This window comes from Schistocerca americana, chromosome 3, assembly GCF_021461395.2.
Source record: "Schistocerca americana isolate TAMUIC-IGC-003095 chromosome 3, iqSchAmer2.1, whole genome shotgun sequence".
Taxonomy (NCBI): domain Eukaryota; kingdom Metazoa; phylum Arthropoda; class Insecta; order Orthoptera; family Acrididae; genus Schistocerca; species Schistocerca americana.
The window spans coordinates 596244575-596261536 of NC_060121.1; the positions used below are offsets into that span (position 1 = coordinate 596244575).

Consider the following 16962-nt stretch of genomic DNA (forward strand, 5'->3'; position numbering starts at 1 on the left):
GGACCGGATAGCCCAGTCGGTAGAGCGCTGAACCTTCAACCAAAGGGTCCCGGGTTCAAGCCCCCGTCCAGGCGAAAATTAATACACTGTCGTAACGGCCAAATGTGCTGGCAACGAAAGCGCTACAGAAACGAGTGAGGCCATATCGTGTTCTGCCATCGGATTGCTTGCAAAGCAGCAGTTTCACTTGTCGAGACCACGCCTCTGCGACCGGCAGTCGTGGCCGAGTGGTTAAGGCGTCTGACTAGAAATCAGATTCCCTCTGGGAGCGTAGGTTCGAGTCCTACCGACTGCGTTTCTTTTTTGTGTCAAGAGGTGGAGAACATCTCCAACGAACCGTGAAATGAGCGAATACGTGGGAAACACTGCATTCGAGACGCTTGTAAATTTTACAATTGTCCAGTGAGTGTCGACAAAACACGTAGCTCCTCTGCTGTAATATATGAGACGTACAAACTGCTGCAATTTGACTTTACATCGTGTGTCAGCTTCCTTCGATAGCCTGTTACGAGCCTAGCGTGATGAGTTTATAGACAGCAGTCAGACGACGTTTAAATAATAACAGCTCCACGCAACGATTACCCAACAGTAAAGGACATGAGGCAATGTGTCAGTATGCGTAGTGGGAGGGGTGACCACGTGATGTGAGCCCGGATAGCTCAGTCGGTAGAGCATTAGGCTTTTAACCTAAGGGTCCAGGGTTCAAGTCCCTGTTCGGGCGGAAATTTTAATACTTTGGTAGCCGCACGTGTAGTAGCGGTGTAAGCACTACGGAAAAGAATGCATCTACGCCGTTTCCTGGCACTGCAGTGCTTTAAACGGTACCAGTTGCATGTGTCGGGAGGGTCTTGCGCTACTGGCAGTCGTGGCCGAGTGGTTAAGGCGTCTGACTCGAAATCAGATTCCCTGTGGGAGTGTAGGTTCGAATCCTACCGGCTGCGTGCGATTTTGCGTAAAAAAACGAGCAGAAATTTTCGCACACATGTGACATGCGTGGGTGAAAGCGGATCCAAACCTGTGACACCATTCTCAACAAGACGGAAATTTATTTTTTAAGAATACTGTTTCGCGACGGCCGCTGCCTGTTGTGGCTACCGGTTCACCTCGCAAGGACGCTAGTACTGCAGAAATCAGTCGCAGGCCCACGAACGCGCCCCCGTCATTTTGTCGCGTCGTCGCCGTCTTTGTGAGTACACAGGTGTGCTTGAAAGTGTTGGACACAGCGAGCATTCATTTCTTTCTAAGAAGCGCAATTCAGTTCATTCGAGTGTGGCAAAAGCAGTGGTGCAGCGTTTCTTTTCTTAAGATCTCGCAGCTGCTTGCAAGTATGGCCATCGTTTAAGACGACACAAAACTAGCGTCAGCGGTGCGTCAGTGGGAAGTCGGTGAAGTCGCCATTGGAGCCATAAGCCAGGAATAACGACACGCGAATCACTCGCACACCATGCAGCATGCACCACAACGCTCGGCTGAGGGACCGGATAGCCCAGTCGGTAGAGCGCTGAACCTTCAACCAAAGGGTCCCGGGTTCAAGCCCCCGTCCAGGCGAAAATTAATACACTGTCGTAACGGCCAAATGTGCTGGCAACGAAAGCGCTACAGAAACGAGTGAGGCCATATCGTGTTCTGCCATCGGATTGCTTGCAAAGCAGCAGTTTCACTTGTCGAGACCACGCCTCTGCGACCGGCAGTCGTGGCCGAGTGGTTAAGGCGTCTGACTAGAAATCAGATTCCCTCTGGGAGCGTAGGTTCGAGTCCTACCGACTGCGTTTCTTTTTTGTGTCAAGAGGTGGAGAACATCTCCAACGGAACCGTGAAATGAGCGAATACGTGGGAAACACTGCATTCGAGACGCTTGTAAATTTTACAATTGTCCAGTGAGTGTCGACAAAACACGTAGCTCCTCTGCTGTAATATATGAGACGTACAAACTGCTGCAATTTGACTTTACATCGTGTGTCAGCTTCCTTCGATAGCCTGTTACGAGCCTAGCGTGATGAGTTTATAGACAGCAGTCAGACGACGTTTAAATAATAACAGCTCCACGCAACGATTACCCAACAGTAAAGGACATGAGGCAATGTGTCAGTATGCGTAGTGGGAGGGGGTGACCACGTGATGTGAGCCCGGATAGCTCAGTCGGTAGAGCATTAGGCTTTTAACCTAAGGGTCCAGGGTTCAAGTCCCTGTTCGGGCGGAAATTTTAATACTTTGGTAGCCGCACGTGTAGTAGCGGTGTAAGCACTACGGAAAAGAATGCATCTACGCCGTTTCCTGGCACTGCAGTGCTTTAAACGGTACCAGTTGCATGTGTCGGGAGGGTCTTGCGCTACTGGCAGTCGTGGCCGAGTGGTTAAGGCGTCTGACTCGAAATCAGATTCCCTGTGGGAGTGTAGGTTCGAATCCTACCGGCTGCGTGCGATTTTGCGTAAAAAAACGAGCAGAAATTTTCGCACACATGTGACATGCGTGGGTGAAAGCGGATCCAAACCTGTGACACCATTCTCAACAAGACGGAAATTTATTTTTTAAGAATACTGTTTCGCGACGGCCGCTGCCTGTTGTGGCTACCGGTTCACCTCGCAAGGACGCTAGTACTGCAGAAATCAGTCGCAGGCCCACGAACGCGCCACCGTCATTTTGTCGCGTCGTCGCCGTCTTTGTGAGTACACAGGTGTGCTTGAAAGTGTTGGACACAGCGAGCATTCATTCTTTCTAAGAAGCGCAATTCAGTTCATTCGAGTGTGGCAAAAGCAGTGGTGCAGCGTTTCTTTTCTTAAGATCTCGCAGCTGCTTGCAAGTATGGCCATCGTTTAAGACGACACAAAACTAGCGTCAGCGGTGCGTCAGTGGGAAGTCGGTGAAGTCGCCATTGGAGCCATAAGCCAGGAATAACGACACGCGAATCACTCGCACACCATGCAGCATGCACCACAACGCTCGGCTGAGGGACCGGATAGCCCAGTCGGTAGAGCGCTGAACCTTCAACCAAAGGGTCCCGGGTTCAAGCCCCGTCCAGGCGAAAATTAATACACTGTCGTAACGGCCAAATGTGCTGGCAACGAAAGCGCTACAGAAACGAGTGAGGCCATATCGTGTTCTGCCATCGGATTGCTTGCAAAGCAGCAGTTTCACTTGTCGAGACCACGCCTCTGCGACCGGCAGTCGTGGCCGAGTGGTTAAGGCGTCTGACTAGAAATCAGATTCCCTCTGGGAGCGTAGGTTCGAGTCCTACCGACTGCGTTTCTTTTTTGTGTCAAGAGGTGGAGAACATCTCCAACGGAACCGTGAAATGAGCGAATACGTGGGAAACACTGCATTCGAGACGCTTGTAAATTTTACAATTGTCCAGTGAGTGTCGACAAAACACGTAGCTCCTCTGCTGTAATATATGAGACGTACAAACTGCTGCAATTTGACTTTACATCGTGTGTCAGCTTCCTTCGATAGCCTGTTACGAGCCTAGCGTGATGAGTTTATAGACAGCAGTCAGACGACGTTTAAATAATAACAGCTCCACGCAACGATTACCCAACAGTAAAGGACATGAGGCAATGTGTCAGTATGCGTAGTGGGAGGGGTGACCACGTGATGTGAGCCCGGATAGCTCAGTCGGTAGAGCATTAGGCTTTTAACCTAAGGGTCCAGGGTTCAAGTCCCTGTTCGGGCGGAAATTTTAATACTTTGGTAGCCGCACGTGTAGTAGCGGTGTAAGCACTACGGAAAAGAATGCATCTACGCCGTTTCCTGGCACTGCAGTGCTTTAAACGGTACCAGTTGCATGTGTCGGGAGGGTCTTGCGCTACTGGCAGTCGTGGCCGAGTGGTTAAGGCGTCTGACTCGAAATCAGATTCCCTGTGGGAGTGTAGGTTCGAATCCTACCGGCTGCGTGCGATTTTGCGTAAAAAAACGAGCAGAAATTTTCGCACACATGTGACATGCGTGGGTGAAAGCGGATCCAAACCTGTGACACCATTCTCAACAAGACGGAAATTTATTTTTTAAGAATACTGTTTCGCGACGGCCGCTGCCTGTTGTGGCTACCGGTTCACCTCGCAAGGACGCTAGTACTGCAGAAATCAGTCGCAGGCCCACGAACGCGCCCCGTCATTTTGTCGCGTCGTCGCCGTCTTTGTGAGTACACAGGTGTGCTTGAAAGTGTTGGACACAGCGAGCATTCATTTCTTTCTAAGAAGCGCAATTCAGTTCATTCGAGTGTGGCAAAAGCAGTGGTGCAGCGTTTCTTTTCTTAAGATCTCGCAGCTGCTTGCAAGTATGGCCATCGTTTAAGACGACACAAAACTAGCGTCAGCGGTGCGTCAGTGGGAAGTCGGTGAAGTCGCCATTGGAGCCATAAGCCAGGAATAACGACACGCGAATCACTCGCACACCATGCAGCATGCACCACAACGCTCGGCTGAGGGACCGGATAGCCCAGTCGGTAGAGCGCTGAACCTTCAACCAAAGGGTCCCGGGTTCAAGCCCCCGTCCAGGCGAAAATTAATACACTGTCGTAACGGCCAAATGTGCTGGCAACGAAAGCGCTACAGAAACGAGTGAGGCCATATCGTGTTCTGCCATCGGATTGCTTGCAAAGCAGCAGTTTCACTTGTCGAGACCACGCCTCTGCGACCGGCAGTCGTGGCCGAGTGGTTAAGGCGTCTGACTAGAAATCAGATTCCCTCTGGGAGCGTAGGTTCGAGTCCTACCGACTGCGTTTCTTTTTTGTGTCAAGAGGTGGAGAACATCTCCAACGGAACCGTGAAATGAGCGAATACGTGGGAAACACTGCATTCGAGACGCTTGTAAATTTTACAATTGTCCAGTGAGTGTCGACAAAACACGTAGCTCCTCTGCTGTAATATATGAGACGTACAAACTGCTGCAATTTGACTTTACATCGTGTGTCAGCTTCCTTCGATAGCCTGTTACGAGCCTAGCGTGATGAGTTTATAGACAGCAGTCAGACGACGTTTAAATAATAACAGCTCCACGCAACGATTACCCAACAGTAAAGGACATGAGGCAATGTGTCAGTATGCGTAGTGGGAGGGGTGACCACGTGATGTGAGCCCGGATAGCTCAGTCGGTAGAGCATTAGGCTTTTAACCTAAGGGTCCAGGGTTCAAGTCCCTGTTCGGGCGGAAATTTTAATACTTTGGTAGCCGCACGTGTAGTAGCGGTGTAAGCACTACGGAAAAGAATGCATCTACGCCGTTTCCTGGCACTGCAGTGCTTTAAACGGTACCAGTTGCATGTGTCGGGAGGGTCTTGCGCTACTGGCAGTCGTGGCCGAGTGGTTAAGGCGTCTGACTCGAAATCAGATTCCCTGTGGGAGTGTAGGTTCGAATCCTACCGGCTGCGTGCGATTTTGCGTAAAAAAACGAGCAGAAATTTTCGCACACATGTGACATGCGTGGGTGAAAGCGGATCCAAACCTGTGACACCATTCTCAACAAGACGGAAATTTATTTTTTAAGAATACTGTTTCGCGACGGCCGCTGCCTGTTGTGGCTACCGGTTCACCTCGCAAGGACGCTAGTACTGCAGAAATCAGTCGCAGGCCCACGAACGCGCCCCCGTCATTTTGTCGCGTCGTCGCCGTCTTTGTGAGTACACAGGTGTGCTTGAAAGTGTTGGACACAGCGAGCATTCATTTCTTTCTAAGAAGCGCAATTCAGTTCATTCGAGTGTGGCAAAAGCAGTGGTGCAGCGTTTCTTTTCTTAAGATCTCGCAGCTGCTTGCAAGTATGGCCATCGTTTAAGACGACACAAAACTAGCGTCAGCGGTGCGTCAGTGGGAAGTCGGTGAAGTCGCCATTGGAGCCATAAGCCAGGAATAACGACACGCGAATCACTCGCACACCATGCAGCATGCACCACAACGCTCGGCTGAGGGACCGGATAGCCCAGTCGGTAGAGCGCTGAACCTTCAACCAAAGGGTCCCGGGTTCAAGCCCCCGTCCAGGCGAAAATTAATACACTGTCGTAACGGCCAAATGTGCTGGCAACGAAAGCGCTACAGAAACGAGTGAGGCCATATCGTGTTCTGCCATCGGATTGCTTGCAAAGCAGCAGTTTCACTTGTCGAGACCACGCCTCTGCGACCGGCAGTCGTGGCCGAGTGGTTAAGGCGTCTGACTAGAAATCAGATTCCCTCTGGGAGCGTAGGTTCGAGTCCTACCGACTGCGTTTCTTTTTTGTGTCAAGAGGTGGAGAACATCTCCAACGGAACCGTGAAATGAGCGAATACGTGGGAAACACTGCATTCGAGACGCTTGTAAATTTTACAATTGTCCAGTGAGTGTCGACAAAACACGTAGCTCCTCTGCTGTAATATATGAGACGTACAAACTGCTGCAATTTGACTTTACATCGTGTGTCAGCTTCCTTCGATAGCCTGTTACGAGCCTAGCGTGATGAGTTTATAGACAGCAGTCAGACGACGTTTAAATAATAACAGCTCCACGCAACGATTACCCAACAGTAAAGGACATGAGGCAATGTGTCAGTATGCGTAGTGGGAGGGGTGACCACGTGATGTGAGCCCGGATAGCTCAGTCGGTAGAGCATTAGGCTTTTAACCTAAGGGTCCAGGGTTCAAGTCCCTGTTCGGGCGGAAATTTTAATACTTTGGTAGCCGCACGTGTAGTAGCGGTGTAAGCACTACGGAAAAGAATGCATCTACGCCGTTTCCTGGCACTGCAGTGCTTTAAACGGTACCAGTTGCATGTGTCGGGAGGGTCTTGCGCTACTGGCAGTCGTGGCCGAGTGGTTAAGGCGTCTGACTCGAAATCAGATTCCCTGTGGGAGTGTAGGTTCGAATCCTACCGGCTGCGTGCGATTTTGCGTAAAAAAACGAGCAGAAATTTTCGCACACATGTGACATGCGTGGGTGAAAGCGGATCCAAACCTGTGACACCATTCTCAACAAGACGGAAATTTATTTTTTAAGAATACTGTTTCGCGACGGCCGCTGCCTGTTGTGGCTACCGGTTCACCTCGCAAGGACGCTAGTACTGCAGAAATCAGTCGCAGGCCCACGAACGCGCCACCGTCATTTTGTCGCGTCGTCGCCGTCTTTGTGAGTACACAGGTGTGCTTGAAAGTGTTGGACACAGCGAGCATTCATTTCTTTCTAAGAAGCGCAATTCAGTTCATTCGAGTGTGGCAAAAGCAGTGGTGCAGCGTTTCTTTTCTTAAGATCTCGCAGCTGCTTGCAAGTATGGCCATCGTTTAAGACGACACAAAACTAGCGTCAGCGGTGCGTCAGTGGGAAGTCGGTGAAGTCGCCATTGGAGCCATAAGCCAGGAATAACGACACGCGAATCACTCGCACACCATGCAGCATGCACCACAACGCTCGGCTGAGGGACCGGATAGCCCAGTCGGTAGAGCGCTGAACCTTCAACCAAAGGGTCCCGGGTTCAAGCCCCCGTCCAGGCGAAAATTAATACACTGTCGTAACGGCCAAATGTGCTGGCAACGAAAGCGCTACAGAAACGAGTGAGGCCATATCGTGTTCTGCCATCGGATTGCTTGCAAAGCAGCAGTTTCACTTGTCGAGACCACGCCTCTGCGACCGGCAGTCGTGGCCGAGTGGTTAAGGCGTCTGACTAGAAATCAGATTCCCTCTGGGAGCGTAGGTTCGAGTCCTACCGACTGCGTTTCTTTTTTGTGTCAAGAGGTGGAGAACATCTCCAACGGAACCGTGAAATGAGCGAATACGTGGGAAACACTGCATTCGAGACGCTTGTAAATTTTACAATTGTCCAGTGAGTGTCGACAAAACACGTAGCTCCTCTGCTGTAATATATGAGACGTACAAACTGCTGCAATTTGACTTTACATCGTGTGTCAGCTTCCTTCGATAGCCTGTTACGAGCCTAGCGTGATGAGTTTATAGACAGCAGTCAGACGACGTTTAAATAATAACAGCTCCACGCAACGATTACCCAACAGTAAAGGACATGAGGCAATGTGTCAGTATGCGTAGTGGGAGGGGTGACCACGTGATGTGAGCCCGGATAGCTCAGTCGGTAGAGCATTAGGCTTTTAACCTAAGGGTCCAGGGTTCAAGTCCCTGTTCGGGCGGAAATTTTAATACTTTGGTAGCCGCACGTGTAGTAGCGGTGTAAGCACTACGGAAAAGAATGCATCTACGCCGTTTCCTGGCACTGCAGTGCTTTAAACGGTACCAGTTGCATGTGTCGGGAGGGTCTTGCGCTACTGGCAGTCGTGGCCGAGTGGTTAAGGCGTCTGACTCGAAATCAGATTCCCTGTGGGAGTGTAGGTTCGAATCCTACCGGCTGCGTGCGATTTTGCGTAAAAAAACGAGCAGAAATTTTCGCACACATGTGACATGCGTGGGTGAAAGCGGATCCAAACCTGTGACACCATTCTCAACAAGACGGAAATTTATTTTTTAAGAATACTGTTTCGCGACGGCCGCTGCCTGTTGTGGCTACCGGTTCACCTCGCAAGGACGCTAGTACTGCAGAAATCAGTCGCAGGCCCACGAACGCGCCCCCGTCATTTTGTCGCGTCGTCGCCGTCTTTGTGAGTACACAGGTGTGCTTGAAAGTGTTGGACACAGCGAGCATTCATTTCTTTCTAAGAAGCGCAATTCAGTTCATTCGAGTGTGGCAAAAGCAGTGGTGCAGCGTTTCTTTTCTTAAGATCTCGCAGCTGCTTGCAAGTATGGCCATCGTTTAAGACGACACAAAACTAGCGTCAGCGGTGCGTCAGTGGGAAGTCGGTGAAGTCGCCATTGGAGCCATAAGCCAGGAATAACGACACGCGAATCACTCGCACACCATGCAGCATGCACCACAACGCTCGGCTGAGGGACCGGATAGCCCAGTCGGTAGAGCGCTGAACCTTCAACCAAAGGGTCCCGGGTTCAAGCCCCCGTCCAGGCGAAAATTAATACACTGTCGTAACGGCCAAATGTGCTGGCAACGAAAGCGCTACAGAAACGAGTGAGGCCATATCGTGTTCTGCCATCGGATTGCTTGCAAAGCAGCAGTTTCACTTGTCGAGACCACGCCTCTGCGACCGGCAGTCGTGGCCGAGTGGTTAAGGCGTCTGACTAGAAATCAGATTCCCTCTGGGAGCGTAGGTTCGAGTCCTACCGACTGCGTTTCTTTTTTGTGTCAAGAGGTGGAGAACATCTCCAACGGAACCGTGAAATGAGCGAATACGTGGGAAACACTGCATTCGAGACGCTTGTAAATTTTACAATTGTCCAGTGAGTGTCGACAAAACACGTAGCTCCTCTGCTGTAATATATGAGACGTACAAACTGCTGCAATTTGACTTTACATCGTGTGTCAGCTTCCTTCGATAGCCTGTTACGAGCCTAGCGTGATGAGTTTATAGACAGCAGTCAGACGACGTTTAAATAATAACAGCTCCACGCAACGATTACCCAACAGTAAAGGACATGAGGCAATGTGTCAGTATGCGTAGTGGGAGGGGTGACCACGTGATGTGAGCCCGGATAGCTCAGTCGGTAGAGCATTAGGCTTTTAACCTAAGGGTCCAGGGTTCAAGTCCCTGTTCGGGCGGAAATTTTAATACTTTGGTAGCCGCACGTGTAGTAGCGGTGTAAGCACTACGGAAAAGAATGCATCTACGCCGTTTCCTGGCACTGCAGTGCTTTAAACGGTACCAGTTGCATGTGTCGGGAGGGTCTTGCGCTACTGGCAGTCGTGGCCGAGTGGTTAAGGCGTCTGACTCGAAATCAGATTCCCTGTGGGAGTGTAGGTTCGAATCCTACCGGCTGCGTGCGATTTTGCGTAAAAAAACGAGCAGAAATTTTCGCACACATGTGACATGCGTGGGTGAAAGCGGATCCAAACCTGTGACACCATTCTCAACAAGACGGAAATTTATTTTTTAAGAATACTGTTTCGCGACGGCCGCTGCCTGTTGTGGCTACCGGTTCACCTCGCAAGGACGCTAGTACTGCAGAAATCAGTCGCAGGCCCACGAACGCGCCACCGTCATTTTGTCGCGTCGTCGCCGTCTTTGTGAGTACACAGGTGTGCTTGAAAGTGTTGGACACAGCGAGCATTCATTTCTTTCTAAGAAGCGCAATTCAGTTCATTCGAGTGTGGCAAAAGCAGTGGTGCAGCGTTTCTTTTCTTAAGATCTCGCAGCTGCTTGCAAGTATGGCCATCGTTTAAGACGACACAAAACTAGCGTCAGCGGTGCGTCAGTGGGAAGTCGGTGAAGTCGCCATTGGAGCCATAAGCCAGGAATAACGACACGCGAATCACTCGCACACCATGCAGCATGCACCACAACGCTCGGCTGAGGGACCGGATAGCCCAGTCGGTAGAGCGCTGAACCTTCAACCAAAGGGTCCCGGGTTCAAGCCCCCGTCCAGGCGAAAATTAATACACTGTCGTAACGGCCAAATGTGCTGGCAACGAAAGCGCTACAGAAACGAGTGAGGCCATATCGTGTTCTGCCATCGGATTGCTTGCAAAGCAGCAGTTTCACTTGTCGAGACCACGCCTCTGCGACCGGCAGTCGTGGCCGAGTGGTTAAGGCGTCTGACTAGAAATCAGATTCCCTCTGGGAGCGTAGGTTCGAGTCCTACCGACTGCGTTTCTTTTTTGTGTCAAGAGGTGGAGAACATCTCCAACGGAACCGTGAAATGAGCGAATACGTGGGAAACACTGCATTCGAGACGCTTGTAAATTTTACAATTGTCCAGTGAGTGTCGACAAAACACGTAGCTCCTCTGCTGTAATATATGAGACGTACAAACTGCTGCAATTTGACTTTACATCGTGTGTCAGCTTCCTTCGATAGCCTGTTACGAGCCTAGCGTGATGAGTTTATAGACAGCAGTCAGACGACGTTTAAATAATAACAGCTCCACGCAACGATTACCCAACAGTAAAGGACATGAGGCAATGTGTCAGTATGCGTAGTGGGAGGGGTGACCACGTGATGTGAGCCCGGATAGCTCAGTCGGTAGAGCATTAGGCTTTTAACCTAAGGGTCCAGGGTTCAAGTCCCTGTTCGGGCGGAAATTTTAATACTTTGGTAGCCGCACGTGTAGTAGCGGTGTAAGCACTACGGAAAAGAATGCATCTACGCCGTTTCCTGGCACTGCAGTGCTTTAAACGGTACCAGTTGCATGTGTCGGGAGGGTCTTGCGCTACTGGCAGTCGTGGCCGAGTGGTTAAGGCGTCTGACTCGAAATCAGATTCCCTGTGGGAGTGTAGGTTCGAATCCTACCGGCTGCGTGCGATTTTGCGTAAAAAAACGAGCAGAAATTTTCGCACACATGTGACATGCGTGGGTGAAAGCGGATCCAAACCTGTGACACCATTCTCAACAAGACGGAAATTTATTTTTTAAGAATACTGTTTCGCGACGGCCGCTGCCTGTTGTGGCTACCGGTTCACCTCGCAAGGACGCTAGTACTGCAGAAATCAGTCGCAGGCCCACGAACGCGCCCCCGTCATTTTGTCGCGTCGTCGCCGTCTTTGTGAGTACACAGGTGTGCTTGAAAGTGTTGGACACAGCGAGCATTCATTTCTTTCTAAGAAGCGCAATTCAGTTCATTCGAGTGTGGCAAAAGCAGTGGTGCAGCGTTTCTTTTCTTAAGATCTCGCAGCTGCTTGCAAGTATGGCCATCGTTTAAGACGACACAAAACTAGCGTCAGCGGTGCGTCAGTGGGAAGTCGGTGAAGTCGCCATTGGAGCCATAAGCCAGGAATAACGACACGCGAATCACTCGCACACCATGCAGCATGCACCACAACGCTCGGCTGAGGGACCGGATAGCCCAGTCGGTAGAGCGCTGAACCTTCAACCAAAGGGTCCCGGGTTCAAGCCCCCGTCCAGGCGAAAATTAATACACTGTCGTAACGGCCAAATGTGCTGGCAACGAAAGCGCTACAGAAACGAGTGAGGCCATATCGTGTTCTGCCATCGGATTGCTTGCAAAGCAGCAGTTTCACTTGTCGAGACCACGCCTCTGCGACCGGCAGTCGTGGCCGAGTGGTTAAGGCGTCTGACTAGAAATCAGATTCCCTCTGGGAGCGTAGGTTCGAGTCCTACCGACTGCGTTTCTTTTTTGTGTCAAGAGGTGGAGAACATCTCCAACGGAACCGTGAAATGAGCGAATACGTGGGAAACACTGCATTCGAGACGCTTGTAAATTTTACAATTGTCCAGTGAGTGTCGACAAAACACGTAGCTCCTCTGCTGTAATATATGAGACGTACAAACTGCTGCAATTTGACTTTACATCGTGTGTCAGCTTCCTTCGATAGCCTGTTACGAGCCTAGCGTGATGAGTTTATAGACAGCAGTCAGACGACGTTTAAATAATAACAGCTCCACGCAACGATTACCCAACAGTAAAGGACATGAGGCAATGTGTCAGTATGCGTAGTGGGAGGGGTGACCACGTGATGTGAGCCCGGATAGCTCAGTCGGTAGAGCATTAGGCTTTTAACCTAAGGGTCCAGGGTTCAAGTCCCTGTTCGGGCGGAAATTTTAATACTTTGGTAGCCGCACGTGTAGTAGCGGTGTAAGCACTACGGAAAAGAATGCATCTACGCCGTTTCCTGGCACTGCAGTGCTTTAAACGGTACCAGTTGCATGTGTCGGGAGGGTCTTGCGCTACTGGCAGTCGTGGCCGAGTGGTTAAGGCGTCTGACTCGAAATCAGATTCCCTGTGGGAGTGTAGGTTCGAATCCTACCGGCTGCGTGCGATTTTGCGTAAAAAAACGAGCAGAAATTTTCGCACACATGTGACATGCGTGGGTGAAAGCGGATCCAAACCTGTGACACCATTCTCAACAAGACGGAAATTTATTTTTTAAGAATACTGTTTCGCGACGGCCGCTGCCTGTTGTGGCTACCGGTTCACCTCGCAAGGACGCTAGTACTGCAGAAATCAGTCGCAGGCCCACGAACGCGCCACCGTCATTTTGTCGCGTCGTCGCCGTCTTTGTGAGTACACAGGTGTGCTTGAAAGTGTTGGACACAGCGAGCATTCATTTCTTTCTAAGAAGCGCAATTCAGTTCATTCGAGTGTGGCAAAAGCAGTGGTGCAGCGTTTCTTTTCTTAAGATCTCGCAGCTGCTTGCAAGTATGGCCATCGTTTAAGACGACACAAAACTAGCGTCAGCGGTGCGTCAGTGGGAAGTCGGTGAAGTCGCCATTGGAGCCATAAGCCAGGAATAACGACACGCGAATCACTCGCACACCATGCAGCATGCACCACAACGCTCGGCTGAGGGACCGGATAGCCCAGTCGGTAGAGCGCTGAACCTTCAACCAAAGGGTCCCGGGTTCAAGCCCCCGTCCAGGCGAAAATTAATACACTGTCGTAACGGCCAAATGTGCTGGCAACGAAAGCGCTACAGAAACGAGTGAGGCCATATCGTGTTCTGCCATCGGATTGCTTGCAAAGCAGCAGTTTCACTTGTCGAGACCACGCCTCTGCGACCGGCAGTCGTGGCCGAGTGGTTAAGGCGTCTGACTAGAAATCAGATTCCCTCTGGGAGCGTAGGTTCGAGTCCTACCGACTGCGTTTCTTTTTTGTGTCAAGAGGTGGAGAACATCTCCAACGGAACCGTGAAATGAGCGAATACGTGGGAAACACTGCATTCGAGACGCTTGTAAATTTTACAATTGTCCAGTGAGTGTCGACAAAACACGTAGCTCCTCTGCTGTAATATATGAGACGTACAAACTGCTGCAATTTGACTTTACATCGTGTGTCAGCTTCCTTCGATAGCCTGTTACGAGCCTAGCGTGATGAGTTTATAGACAGCAGTCAGACGACGTTTAAATAATAACAGCTCCACGCAACGATTACCCAACAGTAAAGGACATGAGGCAATGTGTCAGTATGCGTAGTGGGAGGGGTGACCACGTGATGTGAGCCCGGATAGCTCAGTCGGTAGAGCATTAGGCTTTTAACCTAAGGGTCCAGGGTTCAAGTCCCTGTTCGGGCGGAAATTTTAATACTTTGGTAGCCGCACGTGTAGTAGCGGTGTAAGCACTACGGAAAAGAATGCATCTACGCCGTTTCCTGGCACTGCAGTGCTTTAAACGGTACCAGTTGCATGTGTCGGGAGGGTCTTGCGCTACTGGCAGTCGTGGCCGAGTGGTTAAGGCGTCTGACTCGAAATCAGATTCCCTGTGGGAGTGTAGGTTCGAATCCTACCGGCTGCGTGCGATTTTGCGTAAAAAAACGAGCAGAAATTTTCGCACACATGTGACATGCGTGGGTGAAAGCGGATCCAAACCTGTGACACCATTCTCAACAAGACGGAAATTTATTTTTTAAGAATACTGTTTCGCGACGGCCGCTGCCTGTTGTGGCTACCGGTTCACCTCGCAAGGACGCTAGTACTGCAGAAATCAGTCGCAGGCCCACGAACGCGCCCCCGTCATTTTGTCGCGTCGTCGCCGTCTTTGTGAGTACACAGGTGTGCTTGAAAGTGTTGGACACAGCGAGCATTCATTTCTTTCTAAGAAGCGCAATTCAGTTCATTCGAGTGTGGCAAAAGCAGTGGTGCAGCGTTTCTTTTCTTAAGATCTCGCAGCTGCTTGCAAGTATGGCCATCGTTTAAGACGACACAAAACTAGCGTCAGCGGTGCGTCAGTGGGAAGTCGGTGAAGTCGCCATTGGAGCCATAAGCCAGGAATAACGACACGCGAATCACTCGCACACCATGCAGCATGCACCACAACGCTCGGCTGAGGGACCGGATAGCCCAGTCGGTAGAGCGCTGAACCTTCAACCAAAGGGTCCCGGGTTCAAGCCCCCGTCCAGGCGAAAATTAATACACTGTCGTAACGGCCAAATGTGCTGGCAACGAAAGCGCTACAGAAACGAGTGAGGCCATATCGTGTTCTGCCATCGGATTGCTTGCAAAGCAGCAGTTGCACTTGTCGAGACCACGCTTCTCCGACCGGCAGTCGTGGCCGAGTGGTTAAGGCGTCTGACTAGAAATCAGATTCCCTCTGGGAGCGTAGGTTCGAGTCCTACCGACTGCGTTTCTTTTTTGTGTCAAGAGGTGGAGAACATCTCCAACGGAACCGTGAAATGAGCGAATACGTGGGAAACACTGCATTCGAGACGCTTGTAAATTTTACAATTGTCCAGTGAGTGTCGACAAAACACGTAGCTCCTCTGCTGTAATATATGAGACGTACAAACTGCTGCAATTTGACTTTACATCGTGTGTCAGCTTCCTTCGATAGCCTGTTACGAGCCTAGCGTGATGAGTTTATAGACAGCAGTCAGACGACGTTTAAATAATAACAGCTCCACGCAACGATTACCCAACAGTAAAGGACATGAGGCAATGTGTCAGTATGCGTAGTGGGAGGGGTGACCACGTGATGTGAGCCCGGATAGCTCAGTCGGTAGAGCATTAGGCTTTTAACCTAAGGGTCCAGGGTTCAAGTCCCTGTTCGGGCGGAAATTTTAATACTTTGGTAGCCGCACGTGTAGTAGCGGTGTAAGCACTACGGAAAAGAATGCATCTACGCCGTTTCCTGGCACTGCAGTGCTTTAAACGGTACCAGTTGCATGTGTCGGGAGGGTCTTGCGCTACTGGCAGTCGTGGCCGAGTGGTTAAGGCGTCTGACTCGAAATCAGATTCCCTGTGGGAGTGTAGGTTCGAATCCTACCGGCTGCGTGCGATTTTGCGTAAAAAAACGAGCAGAAATTTTCGCACACATGTGACATGCGTGGGTGAAAGCGGATCCAAACCTGTGACACCATTCTCAACAAGACGGAAATTTATTTTTTAAGAATACTGTTTCGCGACGGCCGCTGCCTGTTGTGGCTACCGGTTCACCTCGCAAGGACGCTAGTACTGCAGAAATCAGTCGCAGGCCCACGAACGCGCCCCCGTCATTTTGTCGCGTCGTCGCCGTCTTTGTGAGTACACAGGTGTGCTTGAAAGTGTTGGACACAGCGAGCATTCATTTCTTTCTAAGAAGCGCAATTCAGTTCATTCGAGTGTGGCAAAAGCAGTGGTGCAGCGTTTCTTTTCTTAAGATCTCGCAGCTGCTTGCAAGTATGGCCATCGTTTAAGACGACACAAAACTAGCGTCAGCGGTGCGTCAGTGGGAAGTCGGTGAAGTCGCCATTGGAGCCATAAGCCAGGAATAACGACACGCGAATCACTCGCACACCATGCAGCATGCACCACAACGCTCGGCTGAGGGACCGGATAGCCCAGTCGGTAGAGCGCTGAACCTTCAACCAAAGGGTCCCGGGTTCAAGCCCCCGTCCAGGCGAAAATTAATACACTGTCGTAACGGCCAAATGTGCTGGCAACGAAAGCGCTACAGAAACGAGTGAGGCCATATCGTGTTCTGCCATCGGATTGCTTGCAAAGCAGCAGTTGCACTTGTCGAGACCACGCTTCTCCGACCGGCAGTCGTGGCCGAGTGGTTAAGGCGTCTGACTAGAAATCAGATTCCCTCTGGGAGCGTAGGTTCGAGTCCTACCGACTGCGTTTCTTTTTTGTGTCAAGAGGTGGAGAACATCTCCAACGGAACCGTGAAATGAGCGAATACGTGGGAAACACTGCATTCGAGACGCTTGTAAATTTTACAATTGTCCAGTGAGTGTCGACAAAACACGTAGCTCCTCTGCTGTAATATATGAGACGTACAAACTGCTGCAATTTGACTTTACATCGTGTGTCAGCTTCCTTCGATAGCCTGTTACGAGCCTAGCGTGATGAGTTTATAGACAGCAGTCAGACGACGTTTAAATAATAACAGCTCCACGCAACGATTACCCAACAGTAAAGGACATGAGGCAATGTGTCAGTATGCGTAGTGGGAGGGGTGACCACGTGATGTGAGCCCGGATAGCTCAGTCGGTAGAGCATTAGGCTTTTAACCTAAGGGTCCAGGGTTCAAGTCCCTGTTCGGGCGGAAATTTTAATACTTTGG

General features: G+C 50.6%; 35 non-coding genes across 35 annotated transcripts; all 35 read left to right on the forward strand.

The window, feature by feature from the left end:
* Positions 1-213: 213 nt before the first annotated feature.
* Trnas-aga lies at positions 214-295 on the forward strand. The gene has a single exon. It is a non-coding gene; the product is annotated as a tRNA-Ser (tRNA).
* A 353-nt stretch (positions 296-648) lies between these two features.
* Trnak-uuu lies at positions 649-721 on the forward strand. Its single transcript has one exon. It is a non-coding gene; the product is annotated as a tRNA-Lys (tRNA).
* Positions 722-859: 138 nt separating this feature from the next.
* Trnas-cga lies at positions 860-941 on the forward strand. Its single transcript has one exon. It is a non-coding gene; the product is annotated as a tRNA-Ser (tRNA).
* Positions 942-1687: 746 nt separating this feature from the next.
* Trnas-aga lies at positions 1688-1769 on the forward strand. The gene has a single exon. It is a non-coding gene; the product is annotated as a tRNA-Ser (tRNA).
* A 355-nt stretch (positions 1770-2124) lies between these two features.
* On the forward strand, positions 2125-2197 carry Trnak-uuu. Its single transcript has one exon. It is a non-coding gene; the product is annotated as a tRNA-Lys (tRNA).
* Positions 2198-2335: 138 nt separating this feature from the next.
* Trnas-cga lies at positions 2336-2417 on the forward strand. Its single transcript has one exon. It is a non-coding gene; the product is annotated as a tRNA-Ser (tRNA).
* Positions 2418-3161: 744 nt separating this feature from the next.
* On the forward strand, positions 3162-3243 carry Trnas-aga. The gene has a single exon. It is a non-coding gene; the product is annotated as a tRNA-Ser (tRNA).
* Positions 3244-3597: 354 nt separating this feature from the next.
* Trnak-uuu lies at positions 3598-3670 on the forward strand. Its single transcript has one exon. It is a non-coding gene; the product is annotated as a tRNA-Lys (tRNA).
* Positions 3671-3808: 138 nt separating this feature from the next.
* On the forward strand, positions 3809-3890 carry Trnas-cga. Its single transcript has one exon. It is a non-coding gene; the product is annotated as a tRNA-Ser (tRNA).
* Positions 3891-4635: 745 nt separating this feature from the next.
* On the forward strand, positions 4636-4717 carry Trnas-aga. The gene has a single exon. It is a non-coding gene; the product is annotated as a tRNA-Ser (tRNA).
* Positions 4718-5071: 354 nt separating this feature from the next.
* Trnak-uuu lies at positions 5072-5144 on the forward strand. The gene has a single exon. It is a non-coding gene; the product is annotated as a tRNA-Lys (tRNA).
* Positions 5145-5282: 138 nt separating this feature from the next.
* Trnas-cga lies at positions 5283-5364 on the forward strand. The gene has a single exon. It is a non-coding gene; the product is annotated as a tRNA-Ser (tRNA).
* Positions 5365-6110: 746 nt separating this feature from the next.
* On the forward strand, positions 6111-6192 carry Trnas-aga. Its single transcript has one exon. It is a non-coding gene; the product is annotated as a tRNA-Ser (tRNA).
* A 354-nt stretch (positions 6193-6546) lies between these two features.
* Trnak-uuu lies at positions 6547-6619 on the forward strand. Its single transcript has one exon. It is a non-coding gene; the product is annotated as a tRNA-Lys (tRNA).
* A 138-nt stretch (positions 6620-6757) lies between these two features.
* Positions 6758-6839, forward strand: Trnas-cga. The gene has a single exon. It is a non-coding gene; the product is annotated as a tRNA-Ser (tRNA).
* A 746-nt stretch (positions 6840-7585) lies between these two features.
* Positions 7586-7667, forward strand: Trnas-aga. Its single transcript has one exon. It is a non-coding gene; the product is annotated as a tRNA-Ser (tRNA).
* Positions 7668-8021: 354 nt separating this feature from the next.
* Trnak-uuu lies at positions 8022-8094 on the forward strand. The gene has a single exon. It is a non-coding gene; the product is annotated as a tRNA-Lys (tRNA).
* Positions 8095-8232: 138 nt separating this feature from the next.
* Positions 8233-8314, forward strand: Trnas-cga. The gene has a single exon. It is a non-coding gene; the product is annotated as a tRNA-Ser (tRNA).
* A 746-nt stretch (positions 8315-9060) lies between these two features.
* On the forward strand, positions 9061-9142 carry Trnas-aga. Its single transcript has one exon. It is a non-coding gene; the product is annotated as a tRNA-Ser (tRNA).
* Positions 9143-9496: 354 nt separating this feature from the next.
* Positions 9497-9569, forward strand: Trnak-uuu. The gene has a single exon. It is a non-coding gene; the product is annotated as a tRNA-Lys (tRNA).
* Positions 9570-9707: 138 nt separating this feature from the next.
* Positions 9708-9789, forward strand: Trnas-cga. Its single transcript has one exon. It is a non-coding gene; the product is annotated as a tRNA-Ser (tRNA).
* Positions 9790-10535: 746 nt separating this feature from the next.
* On the forward strand, positions 10536-10617 carry Trnas-aga. The gene has a single exon. It is a non-coding gene; the product is annotated as a tRNA-Ser (tRNA).
* Positions 10618-10971: 354 nt separating this feature from the next.
* Positions 10972-11044, forward strand: Trnak-uuu. The gene has a single exon. It is a non-coding gene; the product is annotated as a tRNA-Lys (tRNA).
* A 138-nt stretch (positions 11045-11182) lies between these two features.
* On the forward strand, positions 11183-11264 carry Trnas-cga. The gene has a single exon. It is a non-coding gene; the product is annotated as a tRNA-Ser (tRNA).
* A 746-nt stretch (positions 11265-12010) lies between these two features.
* Positions 12011-12092, forward strand: Trnas-aga. Its single transcript has one exon. It is a non-coding gene; the product is annotated as a tRNA-Ser (tRNA).
* A 354-nt stretch (positions 12093-12446) lies between these two features.
* Positions 12447-12519, forward strand: Trnak-uuu. Its single transcript has one exon. It is a non-coding gene; the product is annotated as a tRNA-Lys (tRNA).
* Positions 12520-12657: 138 nt separating this feature from the next.
* Positions 12658-12739, forward strand: Trnas-cga. Its single transcript has one exon. It is a non-coding gene; the product is annotated as a tRNA-Ser (tRNA).
* A 746-nt stretch (positions 12740-13485) lies between these two features.
* On the forward strand, positions 13486-13567 carry Trnas-aga. Its single transcript has one exon. It is a non-coding gene; the product is annotated as a tRNA-Ser (tRNA).
* A 354-nt stretch (positions 13568-13921) lies between these two features.
* Trnak-uuu lies at positions 13922-13994 on the forward strand. The gene has a single exon. It is a non-coding gene; the product is annotated as a tRNA-Lys (tRNA).
* Positions 13995-14132: 138 nt separating this feature from the next.
* Positions 14133-14214, forward strand: Trnas-cga. The gene has a single exon. It is a non-coding gene; the product is annotated as a tRNA-Ser (tRNA).
* Positions 14215-14960: 746 nt separating this feature from the next.
* Trnas-aga lies at positions 14961-15042 on the forward strand. The gene has a single exon. It is a non-coding gene; the product is annotated as a tRNA-Ser (tRNA).
* A 354-nt stretch (positions 15043-15396) lies between these two features.
* Positions 15397-15469, forward strand: Trnak-uuu. Its single transcript has one exon. It is a non-coding gene; the product is annotated as a tRNA-Lys (tRNA).
* A 138-nt stretch (positions 15470-15607) lies between these two features.
* On the forward strand, positions 15608-15689 carry Trnas-cga. The gene has a single exon. It is a non-coding gene; the product is annotated as a tRNA-Ser (tRNA).
* A 746-nt stretch (positions 15690-16435) lies between these two features.
* On the forward strand, positions 16436-16517 carry Trnas-aga. The gene has a single exon. It is a non-coding gene; the product is annotated as a tRNA-Ser (tRNA).
* A 354-nt stretch (positions 16518-16871) lies between these two features.
* Positions 16872-16944, forward strand: Trnak-uuu. Its single transcript has one exon. It is a non-coding gene; the product is annotated as a tRNA-Lys (tRNA).
* Positions 16945-16962: the final 18 nt, after the last annotated feature.